The sequence below is a fragment of the Elephas maximus genome, chromosome 25 (assembly GCF_024166365.1).
Source record: "Elephas maximus indicus isolate mEleMax1 chromosome 25, mEleMax1 primary haplotype, whole genome shotgun sequence".
In the NCBI taxonomy this organism is placed as follows: Eukaryota; Metazoa; Chordata; class Mammalia; order Proboscidea; family Elephantidae; genus Elephas; species Elephas maximus.
The window spans coordinates 41,241,998-41,258,752 of NC_064843.1; positions in this window are offsets into that span (position 1 = coordinate 41,241,998).

Genomic DNA, 16,755 nt, shown 5'->3' on the forward strand with positions numbered 1-16,755 from the left:
GGAGGAAAATTTCTGGCCCTAAACTAACCTAGCTAGATCTCAACACCAGAATCCAGGTGTCTAGGTATGGACCAGTAACTTGAAATTTGCCTCCAAAAATGGAGGATACCTAGAGACTGAAGAAAGAAGCAGGCAACTCCAGTGTGGTGGAAAAGGAGTCTACTGGGGAGACTTACATATAAGGCCAAGTTCTGGGTGGCAGCAGGACCAGACCAGATCTCTGTGCCCTGCAGTGGGAGGGCAGATGTTTTATATTGGTGATGGACAATAGTGGCTACATGCCAAGAACTTACATAGGGATGGTTTAGCAAACTGTAGTAAACTAGCAGACCACATGAGGATGGTTATGTTTGGCCTTGCAAAGCCTGCTTCGCATTCAGTAGGCAATCTAATACAATGAGGCCTGAAAGACCCAAAGATGGCCACCACATTGATGCCTGGCCTTCAAAATTATGCTGCCTTAGGATTATGCCAGCCCCTGGGGAAAGGAACAAGAGTGGGGAGCGTGCCTGAGGCATTGGCCTCCTAGTGATTATTGCCAGGCCTCCGATGGTTGCTAATATACCTAAACACCTGACACGAACATACACAAATTATCCTACATTCTGATGAAGCGTAAGTTTATGTTAGGAAATGCATTTATCTATTGCTGCATAACAAATTACTCCCAAAATTTAGCAGCGTAAAATAATAAACATTTATCATCTCAGAGTTTCTGTTGATCAATTGTTAGGGTGTGGCCTGGCTAGGAAATTCTGAATATTGCCATCAAGACCTCAGCCAGGGCTACAGTCATTGGAAGACTTGACTAAGGCTAGAGCATATGCTTCCAAGATGGCAAACACACATGGCTATTGAAAGGAGGCCTCAGTTCCTTGCGTCCATTGACAGAAGACTTTAATTACTCTCCACGTGGACCTTTCCATACGGCTGCTTGGATGTCCTCACAACAAAGCAGTTGGTTTCCCCCACAGCATGTGAGAGAGGAAGGAGAAATTCATAACGCCTTTTATGCCCTAGTCTCAGAAGTCACACCACCAATTCTGCCACATTCTGTTCATTAGAAGTGAGTCACTAATGCTATGACATGGATGAACCTGAAAGGCGTTATACTGCGTAAAATAAGTCAGACATAAAAGGACAAATTCTATGTGATCCCACTTACATGAAATTTCTAGAATAGGCAAATGCATAGAGATCAAAGTTTTATTAGTGATGAGCAAGTGCAGGTGGGAGGGGGAAATGCGAAGTTAGTGCTTAAGGGACACTGAGTTTCTGTTAAAAATGATGAAAATTTGGAAACAAACAGTGATGATGGTTGCACAACATGGTGAATGTAATTGTCACTTTTGTACACTAAAAGATTATTGAAATGATTTCTTACATGTATTTTACCACAATAAAAAAAAAAGTTGAAATGGCAAATGTTTTGTTTTATATATTGTCTTAGTCATCTAGTGCTGCAATAATAGAAACACCACAAGTGGATGCCTTTAACAAAGAGAAGGTTATTCTCTCACAGTCCAGTAGCCTACAAGCCCAAATTCAGGGTGCCAGCTCTAAGGGAAGGCTTTCTCTCTCTGTCGGCTCTGGAGGAAGGTCCTTGTCATCAGTCTTCCCTTAGTCTGGGAGCATCTCAGCACAGGAACCTCAGGTCCAAAGGATGCGCTCTGCTCCCAGAGCTGCTTTCTTGGTGGGATGAGGTTCCCACGTCCCTCTGCTGGCTTCTCTATCTCAAAAGAGATTCGCTTAAAAGACTATCTAATTTTGTAGACCTCATCAATGTAACGACAGCTAATCCATCTTACTACATCATAGTGATAGGATTTACAACACATAAGGAAATCACATCAGATGATAAAATGTTAGACAATCATAATACTGGTAATCATGACCTAGCCAAGTCGACAGCTATTTTGGGGGGCACAATTCAATCCATGACATATATATATATAAAACCACAATTTAAAATAAGACAAAACAAAGAACAGAGTGGGCAGGAACTTTATTCCTTTTGATTCCTAGGGAATGAAAAAAAAACTGAAATATGATCTTCAAGGACAAAATTAGCAGGTGTGTGAGTACCATCACATTTGTAAGCCGGGCTTGTTTTGGGGTGCTAAGGACTGCTATTGAAGATAGTTCTCTGCAGTCTAGTGTGATATAATTTATTCTTCAATGCAGTACTGGTTTGGAAAAGCTGAAGAAAGTGCCAGGGTCAGAGTTGAAGCAAGTGAGGTATAAAACCACTGCCGTCAAGTTGATTCTGACTCATAGCAACCCTATAGGACAGAGTAGAACTGCCCCGTAGAGTTTCCAAGGAGCACCTGGCAGATTCGAACTGCCAACCTTTTGATGAACAGCCGTAGCACTTAACTACTACGCCGCCAGGGTTTCCATTCCATACAGCATATACAGTGGAACATGTCAGAGCAGGAATTCAAAGGGGTTGCCTCGTTTTTCCAGGTCTCGCAAAGTTTCTGCCTTTGAGAGGGTGCAGTCTTACCCTTTCCTGTCATTCTCTATTGGTGGCAAATATTTTAGTTTTCCTCCTCTGACGGTGAGACACAGCCCCCACAATGTTGTATTAAAAATCCTGCTGCCTTTGCTGGGCTCCCCACATGCCAGCTTTGCATTTGAATCCTGCTTTTGCTGGTGGGTATTTTGCTGGGAGGTTATACCTAAACCCCAGTGCACCCGCGTAGTATGATTAAGAACGTTGCTGCCGTAACTTGCATGAACTCCCTTGTTGTCAGCCCCTTAAAAGTAACTTGCCTGCCTGCCTTTGGGGAGCAGTCTTGGCGGCAGCAGCTCCGACTGACTCCTTTTCCTTGTACGATGAATAAAGGTGCCTTTCCTGTTCTCCCACCTCGGTCTCTCATTTATTGGCCAGTATCAGTCTTGCCAAGCAAGAACCTGGGGCTTCCACCCAGTAACCCAGATTTCCACCTTACACCGGCTCCGGCTTTTGCAGGTTTTACTGTACCTCTATCACCTAACCAAGCAGCTTTGGTGGTGCAATGCTTAAGAGCTTGGCTGATAACCAAAATGTTGGTGGTTTGAACCCACCCAGCAGCTCTGTGGGAGTAAGACCTGGCGATCTCCTTCCTCCTATAAAGATTACAGTCTAGGAAACCCTGGGGGCAGTTCTACTCTGACATAATGGGCCGCTAAGATTGGAATCGACTCAACGGCACACAACATCACCTAACCGTGTCTGGAAAATGGGCCATATAAACCCAACCTCCAAATTCTATTGTGAAGATTCAGTCAGTTAATGCATGTAAGACTAAGTGCCAAGGCTTTTGTTAAGTGCTCCATAAATAATACATATTATCCCTGGCATGCATAAGATCAAATATCCTCAGGCTCAGGTTATGAACACAAACAGTAGCAAATATTACGAACAGAACTTTTTTACGTTATAACCCTAATCAATTGCTGGGCTTCGGAAGCTGTGCCAGGTAGTCACTCCAAAAAAGGATGAGAAATGCTGGGCTAAATGATCTTCCAGGATGTTTTTCATTCTTCTGTGTCTGTTGTTTAAAATATGGTATATACATGTAACACAGTACCAAAGAAAGTTGTGAGAGTTCTTTCTACTTTTTAGAAAAGGCTTCAGGAACACTAGAAGCCTTTTCAATGTTTATTTGAAGATTTTCTTTTGCAAAGTGAGCGTGAGGTGTTGCCACCTTGTGGTTACTTTACATATTTTCATTTTTTGAAGCTCTCCCTATTCACTGGAATTAAAATACCACATTCCATTTCTGTAAGTCCCTATTAACCAAAGAGCCAAACCAAACCCAGTGCCGTCGAATCGGTTCCGACTCATAGCAACCCTATAGGACAGGGCAGAACTGCCCCATAGAGTTTCCAAGGAGCGCCTGGTGGATTTGAACTGCCGACCCTTGGGTTAGCACCTGTTGCACTTAACCACTACACCACCAAGGTTTCCAAGTCCCTATTAGTGGTGCCCAAAGTAAAAATTCTGGGCTAATTTACACCAAAATGACACAGTTAGCCATAGTCTGAGCTAAGTGAAGGAGTAGAGATGATATATAGTGGCTGATTCCTTCCCAGTGGGTGAAGAGTTTTATATACACAGAAAAAGAAAAGGGTGCCATGTGCGACACGGCTCTAAAGCTTGACCTGGAGCTTGGAAGCCCACCACTCCCATCAGACCTCCTGCCCACGCAGGACAACCTCCCAGTTGGCCTCCTTGCACATCGCCTCCAAATTAATCTCCAGTCAGACACTGCTGATGGAGAATCAAGAGTTTCATCAGACTCAAAACCACACATCCTGGCTTTCATGCAAGCTTTCTTATGTTCTGGATCCTTCCGTCTTCTGTCCAACTATCCAGGTTGAATTCCAAGTCTCTAGCAGTTTTTCTCTTATTTCTGGCTTTTGCTTCCATCCTCTCTCCATCTCTACATGACCTATACATTATTCCATGAATATATAAAATTCTTTCTAGCTATGAAGGCTTCTTCAGGAGTACAAGGCTGTCTTCTGCTTAAATGTCACCTCTACACTGAGGCCTTTTATACAACAACGTGACATTCCTTAACACTTATTCACATCTGACGGGCTACGTATTTACTTGATCGTCCATTTCCCTCTTTAGAATGTAAACCCCTTGCTGGAAGGGACTTGGCTTTATTTATTGCTTTATCCCCAGCACCTAGAAAGATCTGTGGCATGAAACAGGCATGCAAAACTTTTCTGATTGATTGATTCTGTAGCTTCTTCAACATCAAGAGTTGATAGTCATTTCCTCATCTGTAAAAGAGGAGACTGTTGGATCTCACAGTCTCTAAGGAGCCCTCTAGCTCAAAACATTCATGTTTTCAGGGGCCCAAGAAAGACCACTGAGTCAAATTGGCTAATTTGAGTTCTAAGAACTTTAGTAGATGTGGCTTTGAGCTAATTTCTCTGTTCACACACCACTTACCACCACTCCAATCTTCATGTCTGTTAGGTCTGCAGATTAAAGCAAATGTTCTGGGCCTGAAGCACATACAGTGATGCCAGCTGTCAGGGCCACACCACCACTTAAAAAACTGCGTTGACAAACACCAGAAGAGAAACTAGATAAGTGAGAGCTCCTAAAAATCAAACACCTATGCTCATGCAAAGACTTCACCAAAAGACTAAAAAGATTACCTACAAACTGGAAAAAAGTTTTTAGCTATGACATTTCCGACCAGTGTCTGATCTCTAAAATCTACACGATGCTGCAAAAACTCAACTACAAAAAGACAAATAACCCAATTAAAAAACGGGCAAAGACCTTTCTGGAAACTTTCTGAAGGACTGTGGTGAAGGGAAATCTTCCCAGTGGGCAGAACTTTGAGCAATGCACCTGGTTGTTCACTTTGCTTGAAAGGACAAGTGGCCAAATGTATGGTTGTATACTGACTCATGGGCTGTGGCCAATGGTTTGGCTGGATGGTCAGGGACTTGGAAGGAACATGATCGGAAAATTGGAGACAAGGATGTATGGGGAAGAGATATGTGGATAAACCTCTCTGAATAGGCCAAAGAAGTGAAGGTATTTGTGTTTCATGTGAATGTTCACCAAAGTGTGACCTCAGCAGAGTATGATTTTAACAATCAAGTGGATACGATGACAAGTTTTGTGGAAACAAGTCATCCTCTTTCCCCAGCTACTTCTGTCATTGCTCAATGGGCTCATGAACAAAGTGGCCATGGTGGTAGGGATGGAGGTTATGCATGGGCCCCGCAACACGGAGTTCCACACACCAGGGCTGAATTGGCTACAGCCATTGCTCATTGCCCATTGCCCAATCTGCCAGCCACAGAGACCAACACTGAGCTTCCAATGTGGCACCATCCCGCGAGGTGATCAACCAACGACCAGATGGCAAGTTGATTATATTGGCCCACTTCTATCATGAAAAGGGCAGCATTTTGTCCTTACTGGAATAGACAGTTACTCTGGATATGGATTTGCCTTCCCTTCACTCAATGCTTCTGCCAAAACTACCATCTGTGGATTTAAAGAAAGTCTTACCAACCATCATGGTATCCCTCACAGCATTGCCTCTGATTAAGAGACTTGCTGCACAGCAAATGAAGTGTGGCAGTAGGCCCATGCTCATGGAATCCACTGGTCTAACCGTGTTTCCATTCATCCTGAAACAGCTGACTTGATAGAATGATGGAATTGCCTCCTAAATACACAGTTGAGGCACCAGCTAGTTGGCGATATCTTTCAGGGTTGGGGAAGTGTTTCCCAGGAGGCTGTATATGCTCTAAACCAGCATCCAATATATGATGCCATTTCTCCCATAGCCAGAATTCATGGCTCCAGGAATCAACGGGTGGAAATAGGAGTGGCAGCACTCATTATTACCCCTAGTGAGTCATTCGCAAGATTTTTGCTCCCTGTCCCCGAGTCCTTATGCTCTGCAGGTCTAGAGGTCTTAGTTCCAAAGGGAGGAATGCTCCCACCTGGAGACACAACACTGATTCCATTGAACTGGAAGCTAAGAATGCCCTCTGGCCATGTTGGGCTTCTTATGCCTCCAAATCAACAGGTAAAAAAGGGAGTTACCATACTGGCTGGTGTGATTGATCCTGATTACCAAGAGGAAATCAGATTGATGTTATATAACGGAGGTAAAGAAAAGCATGTCTGGAGTGCAGGAGATCCCTTAGGGCGTCCTCTAGTACTATCATGCCCTGCGAATAAAGTCAATGGAAAACTATAGCAACCCAATTCCAACATGACTAGTAATGGCCCAGACCCTTTGGGAATAAAAGTTTGGGTCACCCCACCAGGTAAAGAACCACGACCGGGGGAGGTGCTTTCTGAGGGCAAAGGAAATATGGAATGGGTGGTGGAAGGAGGTAGTTCTAAATACCAGTTACGGCCATATGACCAGTTGCAGAAACAAGGACTATAAATGTTCTGAGTATTTCTGCTTTGTATGTGTGCACCAAATGTTTTTGTTTTCTTCACTTATAAAATATAAGATGTAAACGGAGCTAGTGCCCCATTTTCATTTGGGCATGTTTTAGTTGTATCATGTTGGATGTAAGTATGACTTTGTAACTGTCTTCATTCAGAGATTATGTATGTTTTGGGAGATGTGTACAGGTGCCAAATTGACAGGAGTTGGGCTGTGATGGGTAAGATTGTCAACTTGGCTGGGTCATGATTATCAGTGTTTATATGTGATCACCCCCAGGTGACCACCCCCATGATGTGAGTTGGCAATCAGTTGAAAGAGAGTTTCCTTGGGTGTGTAGCCTGCATCTGAATATAAGTGGATGTTCTGGTATTTGCCTGCTCTGGATCCTGCAGCTGCCTCTTGTTCATCTGACCTCCTATTCTTGGGACTTGAGCTAGAAGCTTACCTGCCAGTCTTGGGATTTGTTGATCTTCACAGCCTGTGAGCAAGAGTCCTGCTCTCCAACCTGCTGATCTAGGGTTCACCAGCCCCTGTAGCTATGTGAATCAGGAGAAGCTTTGCAGACTTGCCTGCCAATCTTGGGATTCATCAATCTTCGCATCCTGTGAGCAAGAGCTCTGCTCTCCAACCTGCCAATCTTGGGTTCGCCAGCCCCTACAGCTACGTGAATCAGGAGAAGCCTCTATCCTGATCCATGGACTTGGGATGTTCCAGTCTTTATAATAGTGTGAGCTGTTTCCTTGATATACATCTCTCTCTATATACTCCACTGGTCTCACCCCTTCAGGAGCAAGGGAAAATGAAGAAAACTAAAGATACAAGGGAAAGGTTAGCCCAAAGGACTAATGGACCACATCTACCATGGCCTCCACCAGACTGAGTCCAGTACAACTTGATGGTGCCTGGGTATCGCCAATGATTGCTCTATAGGGATCATGATAGAGGGTCCCAGGCAGAGCTGGAGAAAAATGTAGAACAAAATTCTAACTCATAAAAAAAAACCAGGCTTACTGGCCTGACAGAAACTAGAGAAAACCTGAGAGTACGGCCCCTAGACACCCTTTTAGCTCAGTAATGAAGTCACTCCCAAGGTTCACCCTTCAGCCAAAGATCAGATAGGCCCATAAAACAAAACAAGACTAAAAGGGCACACCAGCCCAGGGGCAAAGACTAGAAGGCAGGAGGGAACAGGAAAGCTGGTAATAAGGAACCCAAGGTCGAGAACGGAGAGTGTTGACACATCGTGGTGTTGGTAACCAATGTCGCAAAACAATATGTGTACTGTTTAATGAAAAACTAGTTTGTGCTGTAAACCTTCATCTAAAGTACAATAAAAAAAAATTAAAAAAAAAAACAGGCAAAGATATGAACAGGCACTTCACTAAAGAAGACACTCAGGTAGCTAACAGACACATAAGGAAATGCTCATGATCATTAGCCATTAAAGAAATGCAAATCAAAACTACAATGAGATTCTATCTCACTCCAACAAGGCTGGCATTAATTCAAAAAACACAAAATAATAAATGTTGGAGAGTTTGTAGAGAGACTGGAACGGTTATACACTGCTGGTAGGAATGTAAACTAGTACAACCACTTTGGAAATCAATTTGGCACTTCCTTAAAAAGCTAAAAATAGAATCGCCACAGATCCAGCAATCCCACTCCTTGGAATATATCCTAGAGAAATAAAAGCCTTTACATGAACAGATATATGCACACCCATGTTCACTGCAGCACTGTTTATAATAGCAAAAAGATGGAAGCTACCAAGGTGCCCATCAATGGATGACTGGATACATAAATTATGGTATATTCACACAATGGAATACTATGCATCGATAAAGAACAATGATGAATCCGTGAAACATTTCATAACATGAAGGAATCTGGAAGTCATTATGCTGAGTGAAATTAGTCAGTTGCAAAAGGACAAATATTGTTACGAGACCACTATTATAAGAACTCAAGAAATATTCTTTGATCGTTACAAGAGTAGGGAGGGAAGGAGACTGTTTTTGGATTAACGCCAGCTTTGTTGGAGTGAGATAGAATCTCATTGCAGTTTTAATTTGCATTTCTCTAATGGCTAATGATCATGACCATTTCCTCATGTATCTGTTAGCTACCTGAATATCATCTTTAGTGAAGTGCCCGTTCATAGATAGTAGACAAGAACTATTTTAGGTGAAAGGAAAGACAACACACAGTACAGGAGAGGTCAGCACAACTGGACTAAACCAAAAGCAAAGAAGTTTCCTGAATAAACTGAACACTTTGAAGGCCAGCATAGCAGGGGCTGGGGTTTGGGGACCATGGTTTCAGGGGACATCTAGATCAGTTGGCATAATAAAATCTATTAAGAAAACATTCTGCATCCCACTTTGGAAAGTGGCATCTGGGGTTTGGGGACCATGGTTTCAGGGGACATCTAGATCAGTTGGCATAATAAAATCTATTAAGAAAACATTCTGCATCCCACTTTGGAAAGTGTCATCCTATGCTAGCAAGAGGCCATCTAAGATGCACCAATTGATTTCAACCCACCTGGTGCAAAGGAGAATAAAGAACACCAAAGACACAAGGTAATTATGAGCCCAAAAGACAGAAAGGGCCACATAAATCAGAGACTACATCAGCCTGAGACCAGAAGAACTAGATGGTGCCCGGCTACAACCAATGACTACTGTGACAGGGAACACAACAGAGAACCCCTGAGGGAGCAGGAGAGCTATGGGATACAGACCTCAAATTCTCGTAAAAAGACCAGACTTAATGATCTGACTGAGGCTAGAAGGACCCCAGAAGTCATGGTCCCCAGACCTTCTGTTAGCCCAAGACAGGAACCACTCCAAAAGCCAACTCTTCAGACAGGGATTGGACTGGACAGAAGGAAACCCTGGTGGTGTAATGGTTAAGTGCTACGGCTACTAACCAAAGGGTTGGCAGTTCAAATCCGCCAGGGGCTCCTTGGACACCCTATGAGGCAGTTCTACTCTGTCCTATAGAGTCGCTATGAGTCAGAATCGACTCGACCGCACTGGGTTTGGTTTCGTTTTTTTGGTATAGGACAGAAAATGATACCAGTGAGGAGTGAGCTTCTTGGATCAAGTAGACACAGACTATGTGGGCAGCTCCTGTCTGGAGGGGAGATGAGAAGGCAGAGGGGACAGAAGCTGGCTGAATGGACACGGAAATAGAGGGTGGAGAGGAGTGTGCTGTCTCATGATGGGGACAGCAACTAGGAGTATATAGCAAGGTGTATATAAATTTTTATATGAGAGACTGACTTGATTTGTAAACTTTCACTTAAAGCACAATAAAAATAAAAAAAGAAAAACTGGGTTGAAGTTGACAGAACCTGGAATAATATAATCATGATAGTAAATCTGAGGCTAGGAAGCTCACCAGCTTGTGGCTCTCCAAAATTGTTTTGCTCAATAGCCTCTTGCCTATTCACCCAAAAGGTAAGTCATGTCCTTTACAATGCAAACCTGGGTGCTAACAGACAGAGGTGGGTGGCAGGATTTTTTTCAAAGAGATGGAAGAGGAAATAAATAATAGTTCCTCTAAGAACCTGATACCTTGATACCAAGACTAGTACAGGGCAATGTGAGAAATGAAAATTACGGGTAATCTCACTCATGAACATCAGTGTAAAACTCTATGTAAAATATTACCTAAATACATATAGCATTCATTTAAAAATGTATTATGGCTATATTTTTACATACTTTCCTTTTTTGAAGCTCTCCCTATTCACTGGAATTAAAATAGCACATTCCATTTCTGTAAGTCCCTACTGATGGCATGCAAAGTAAAAATTCTGGGCTAACTTACATCAAAATGACACAGCTAGCCATAATCTGAGCTAAGTGAAGGAGGAGAGATGATATAGAGTGGCTGAACCCTTCCCAGGGATATATTTTTTCCAGGAATGCAAAGTTGTTTACTATTCAAAACAAGTCAACATAAATCAGCATATTAATAGATTAAAAGAAAAAAATCACACCACCTCAATAGATGCAGAAAAATCTATTGATAAAATTCAGCATCTTTTCATGATTTAAAAAACAAAGAAAAAATTTTTAAGAACTAGAAAGGAACTTCCTTAACATGATAAATTATATATACCACAAAATTGCAGGGATGATTATTTTTTCTCAATGAGCAGAATTCAGCATCTGTCACTTTGTCAGACAGTGGTGGCTTACATGTTGGTGTGATGCTGGAAGCTATGCCACCAGTATTTCAAATACTGGCAGGGTCACTCATGGTGGACAGGTTTCAGCAGAGCTTCCAGACTAAGACTAAGAAGATGGATCGGAAATCTACGTCTGAAAATTTTGGCCAGTGAAAACCCTATGAATAGCAGCGGAACATTGTCTGATATAGTGCTGGAAGATGAGACCCTCGGGTTGGAAAGCACTCAGAATACAATTGGGGAAGAGCTGCCTCCTCAAAGTCAACCTTAATGACATGGATGAAGTAAAGTTTTCGAGACCTTCGTTTGCTGATGTGGCACAACTCAAAGCAAGAAAAAACAGCTGCAAACATCCATTAATAATAGGAACTCGGAATTTATGAAGTATGAATCTAGGAAAACTGGAAGTCATCCAAAATGAAATGGAATGCATAAACGTCGATATCCTAGGCATTAGTGAGCTGCAGTAGACTGGTATTGGCCATTTTGAATTGGAAAATCATATGGTCTACTATGCGAAGAATGACAAATTGAAGACGAATGGTGTCGCATTCATCGTCAAACAGAACATTTCAAGATCCATCCTGAAGTACAACGCTGTCAGTGATAGGATAATAGCCATACTCCTATAAAGAAGACCAGTTAATACGATTATTCAAATCCATGCACCAACCACTAATGCCAAAGATGAAGAAACTGAAGATTTTTACCAACTTCTGCAGTCTGAAATTAATCAAACATACCATCAGGGTGCATTGATAATTACTGGTTATTGGAATGCGAAAGGTGGGAACACAGAAGAAGGATCAGTGTTTGGAAAACATGGCATTGGTGACAGAAACAATGCCAGAGACCACATGATAGAATTTTGCAAGACCAACGACTTCTTCATTACAAATAGGTTTTTTCAACAATATAAATGGTGATTATATGCATGGACCTCACCGGATGGAAAACACAAGGTTGATTACACAGTGGGAAGAGACGATAGAAAAGCTTAATATCATTAGCTGGAACAATGCCAGGGGCTGACTGCAGAACAGATCATCAATTGCTCACATGCAAGTTCAAGTTGAAGCTGAAGAAAATTTTAGAAGTCCACAAGAAACAAAATATAGCCTTGAGTATATCCCATCTGCATCTGGAGACCATTTCAGGAACAGATTTGATGCTTTGAACACTAACGACCAAAGACTAGATGAACTGTGGAATGACATCAAGAACATAATACATGAAGAAAGCATGAGGTCATTAAAAAGACGGGAAAGAAAGAAAAGACCAAAATAGATGTCAGAAGAGACTCTGAAATTTGCTCTTCAACATAAAGTAGCTAAAGCAAATGGAAGAAATGAGGAAGTAAAAGAGCTGAACAGATGATTTCAAAGGGTGGCTCGAGAAGACAAAATAAAGTAATATTATGAAATGTACAAAGACCTGGAGTTAGAAAACCAAAAAGGAAGAACACACTTGGCATTTCTCAAGCTGAAAGAACTGAAGAAAAAAATTCAAGCCTCGAGTTGAAATACTGAAGGATTCTATGGCCAAAATAATGAATGACACAGGAAGCATCATAAGAAGATGGAAGGAATACACAGTCACTGTACCAAAAAGAATTGGTTGACATTCCACCATTTCAGGAGGTAGCATATGATCAAGAATCAATGGTACTGAAGGAAGAAGTCCAAGCTGCACTGAAAACACTGGCATAAAACAAGGCTCCAGGAATTGATGGAATACCAATTTAGATGTTTCAACAAACAGATGGAGCGCTGAAGGTGCCGACTCATCTATGCCAAGAAATTTGGAAGACAGCTACCTGGCCAACGAACTGGAAGAGATCCATATTTGTACCCATTTCAAAGAAAGGTGATCCAACAGAATGTGGAAATTATCAAACGATACCATTAATATCACATGCAAATAAAATTTTGCTGAAGATAATTCAAAAATGCAGCAGTACCTTAATAGGGAACTGCCAGAAATTCCAGTGAGATTCAGAAGAGGATGTGGAACGAGGGTTATCACTGCTGATGTCAGATGGATCTTGGCTGAAAGCAGACAATACCAGAAAGATGCTTACCTGTATTTTATTGACTATGCAAAGGCATTCAACTGTGTGGATCATAACAAATTATGGATGACATTGCGAAGAATGGGAATTCCAGAGCACTTAATTGTGCTCATGCAGAACCCGTGCATAGACCAAGAGGTAGTCATTCCAACAGAACAAGAGGATACTGAGTGGTTTAAAATCAGGAGAGGTGTGCGTCAGGGTTGTGCCCTTTCATCATACCTTTTCAATCTGTATGCTGAGCAAATAATCTGAGAAACCAGGTTATATGAAGAACATGGCATCAGGATTAGAGACTCATTAGCCACCTGCAATATGCAGATGACAACCTTGCCTGCTGAAAGAGAAGAGGACTTGAAGCACTTACTGATGAAGATGAAAGACTACAGCCTACAGTATGGATTACACCTCAACATAAAGAAAACAAAAATCTTCACAACTGGACAAATAAAGTAACATCATGTCAAATGGAGAAAAGTTTGAAGTTGCCAAGGATTTCATTTTACTTGGATCCACAATCAACAGCCATGGAAGCAGTGGTCAAGAAATCAAAAGACGCATTGCATTGGGCAAACTGGCTGCAAAAGACCTCTTTAAAGTATTGAAAAGCAAAGATGTCGCCTTGAGGACTAAAGTGTGCCTGACCCAAGCCATGGTGTTTTCAATCACCTCATATGCATGGAAAGCTGGACAATGAATAAGGAAGACAGAAGAATTGACACTTTTAAATTGTGGTGTTGGTGAAGAATATTGAATATACCATGGACTGCAAAAAGAACAAACAGATCTGTCTTGGAAGAAGTACAACCAGAATGCTTCTTAGAAGGGATGGCAAGGCTACGTATCATGCACTTTGGACATGTTATCAGAAGGTATCAGTCCCTGGAGAAGCACATCATGCTTGTTAGAGGGTCAGTGAAAAAGAGGAAGACTCTCAACAAGATGGATTGACACAGTGGCTGCAACAATGGGCTCAAGCATAGCAACGACTGTGAAGACAATGCAGGACTGGGCAGTGTTTTGCTCTGTTGTGCGTAGGGTTGCTAAGAGCTGGAACCAACTCAACAGCACCTAACAACAACAACAACATGGGGCTGCAGTCAGATAGATGGCAGGAGGGACTGGAACATCCCAAATGGCTTCACTTGCAGGTCTTGTACTTTAACGTATATTAGATGGCTGTAAGGATGGGCTCAGCTTGGACACTGGGAAAGGTAGACCTCTGCCCCTCTCCATGTGGTCTCTCCAGCAGAGTAGCTGAACTTCCAAAGCAACTCAAGGCTCTCAATAATGCAAAAGGCTGAAGCCTAGAGCTGGCAGAGAATCATATTCTGGTTAAAGCTTGGTTTAGAACACTTAGGGTAAGTCACAGAACCAGCCCAGTCAAACGTGCGGAAGAGCAGGGGACTAACAAGGCCATGATACGAGGAGGCACAGACCACTAGCGGCCTTCTTTGGAAACTAGCTACCATAGGTGATTCCATGATACCAAGGCCCTTAACATTTCCATTTCTTCCTGCCACTGTGAGCACTCACAAACACAACATGACTGGATGTTCTGTCTGGAAAGATCATTCTGGCAATGGAGAGGAAGACGGCTAGGAGAAGGGGAAACCAAAGGTTTTGCGAAAGTACACTTTGGTGGTGAAGACCTGAAGCAGGCAAGGAGCGGTGGGCTCAGTGAGCAGTCTGCGGGGAGGGGACAGGTGGTCTGTAACGTCACAGGGTGTGGAGACGCCATCTGGGGCAGGGTTAGGAAGCACGGGGGAGGGCAATGGGAGAGAGGAAGCCAAAGGAATATTTGTGGCATTTAGGCCATAATCACATTTAATTGTTAGCATTCGTAACATACTAGTTGAAGTGCACTTTTCTACAGTCATCAGCAAACTATTTCAGCACAGCTACTTCACAGCAAGAGGATGTGAATCTAACCCAAATATGACTAATTAACTTTGAGCCCAGTGGGTGACTCTCTAGTTTTTTATATCCTGACCTAATACACAGAAATGTGTGCATATATATATATATGTATATGTACCAGAATATACCAGTTGTCATGGCAACCCCAGGTGTTTCAGAGTAGAACTTACTGTGATCTTTCAAAAGCAGATCACCAGGCCTTTCTTCCGAGGCACTCTGGGTATATTTGAAAACTTTGCACCACCCAGGGACTCCTTTGTATGTATGTAAGTGTATACACATACATACATATACACATATATACATTTGTATGACTGCTGAGACAAAAGTTTTCCAAATCACTATCCCTTACTCTATTCTCTTTAATCTTTTTTTTTTTTTTTTTTAATGCTGGCCATGACTGAGTAAATTAATTCTGCAATCCATTAATGGACTCTGACTTCTGGTTTGAAAATCTCAGCCCCAGTAAAGAAACACCTGAAACTCCAGGAAGATTTTGGATGAAGTATAGAAGTAATACACTAAATTAAAGTCACTGCATTAATATTCTCCACTACATTTTGGAATCATCTATTTAATTTGCTATTTTAAGTATCTATTTTATACATTTTTTTTATACGGCTTAAGAGAATTTAACATACCGGATTATGTAATAATCCATTTTTGCAACTCCATTCTAAAATGTGAAATAAACTAATTCAGACTCGTGATAAATTGGTAAACACACAGAATGCAAACATTTCAAAAGCAATATTGAGATTATGAAGTTTTAAAAATCACTGCCCATATTTTTAAGTTTCATGGGTTCTGTTTGTCAAGTAACTTAATCGCTTAAGAAGAAAATAAATGTCTTATATTTATAAATGCAGTCTAATTGTGGGAACTTCAAATTATTAAGTTCCCTTGAAATTATTATTTAAATTCACCAGGAAACTTGCTACTTACGGGACGATTTATAACTCTAAAATTAACTATTAAAGCCAGAGTAATTTCAAAACAGACTTCTGCGTGCCCAAAAGCCTCCCTGGAGTACGGGAAAGCAGCTCGCCTCACTCGGATGTGAAGAATCTAGGACCGTCCACGCGGGCGAGCAACACGTGGCTCTGCAAAAGGAGCTGGGGAGCAGGAAACCGTCCCAGCAACAAGTGGTATGGTCTTTTCTACTTTACTGCCACCCTCATTAAAAGCAACAATAATAAGTTTACAATTGCTTTTTAAACATAAAAAAAAAAAAAAACCCCAAGAGGCACGTTTCTTGCAGGGTCTACGCCGGCTGGCCCCAAACCCGGTTCCAGTCCCGGGAAGGAGGAAAAGGTGCGCGGCCTGCGGGGCTTGGGGGGCGGGCTGGGGGAGGGAGAGTCGCCCCTGAAGGGCAGGCGGGTACGGAGAGCCCTGCGGGACGTGGAAGGAGGGGTATGGGATCCAAGACCACCCGTGGAGCCCAGAGCGGGCTCCGCCACCGTTTCTGTAGGGATGGTCGCCACGCCCCATGCAGTGCAGCCCACACCTATTTCACAGAGCTCTGCTGCCTGTAACTTATATGATCAAAACATGAAGAACCTGGACTGTTATCCAGAAAAAAGCGCTTTTGCGGCCTGCAGCGCCCGGCCTCACCCCGC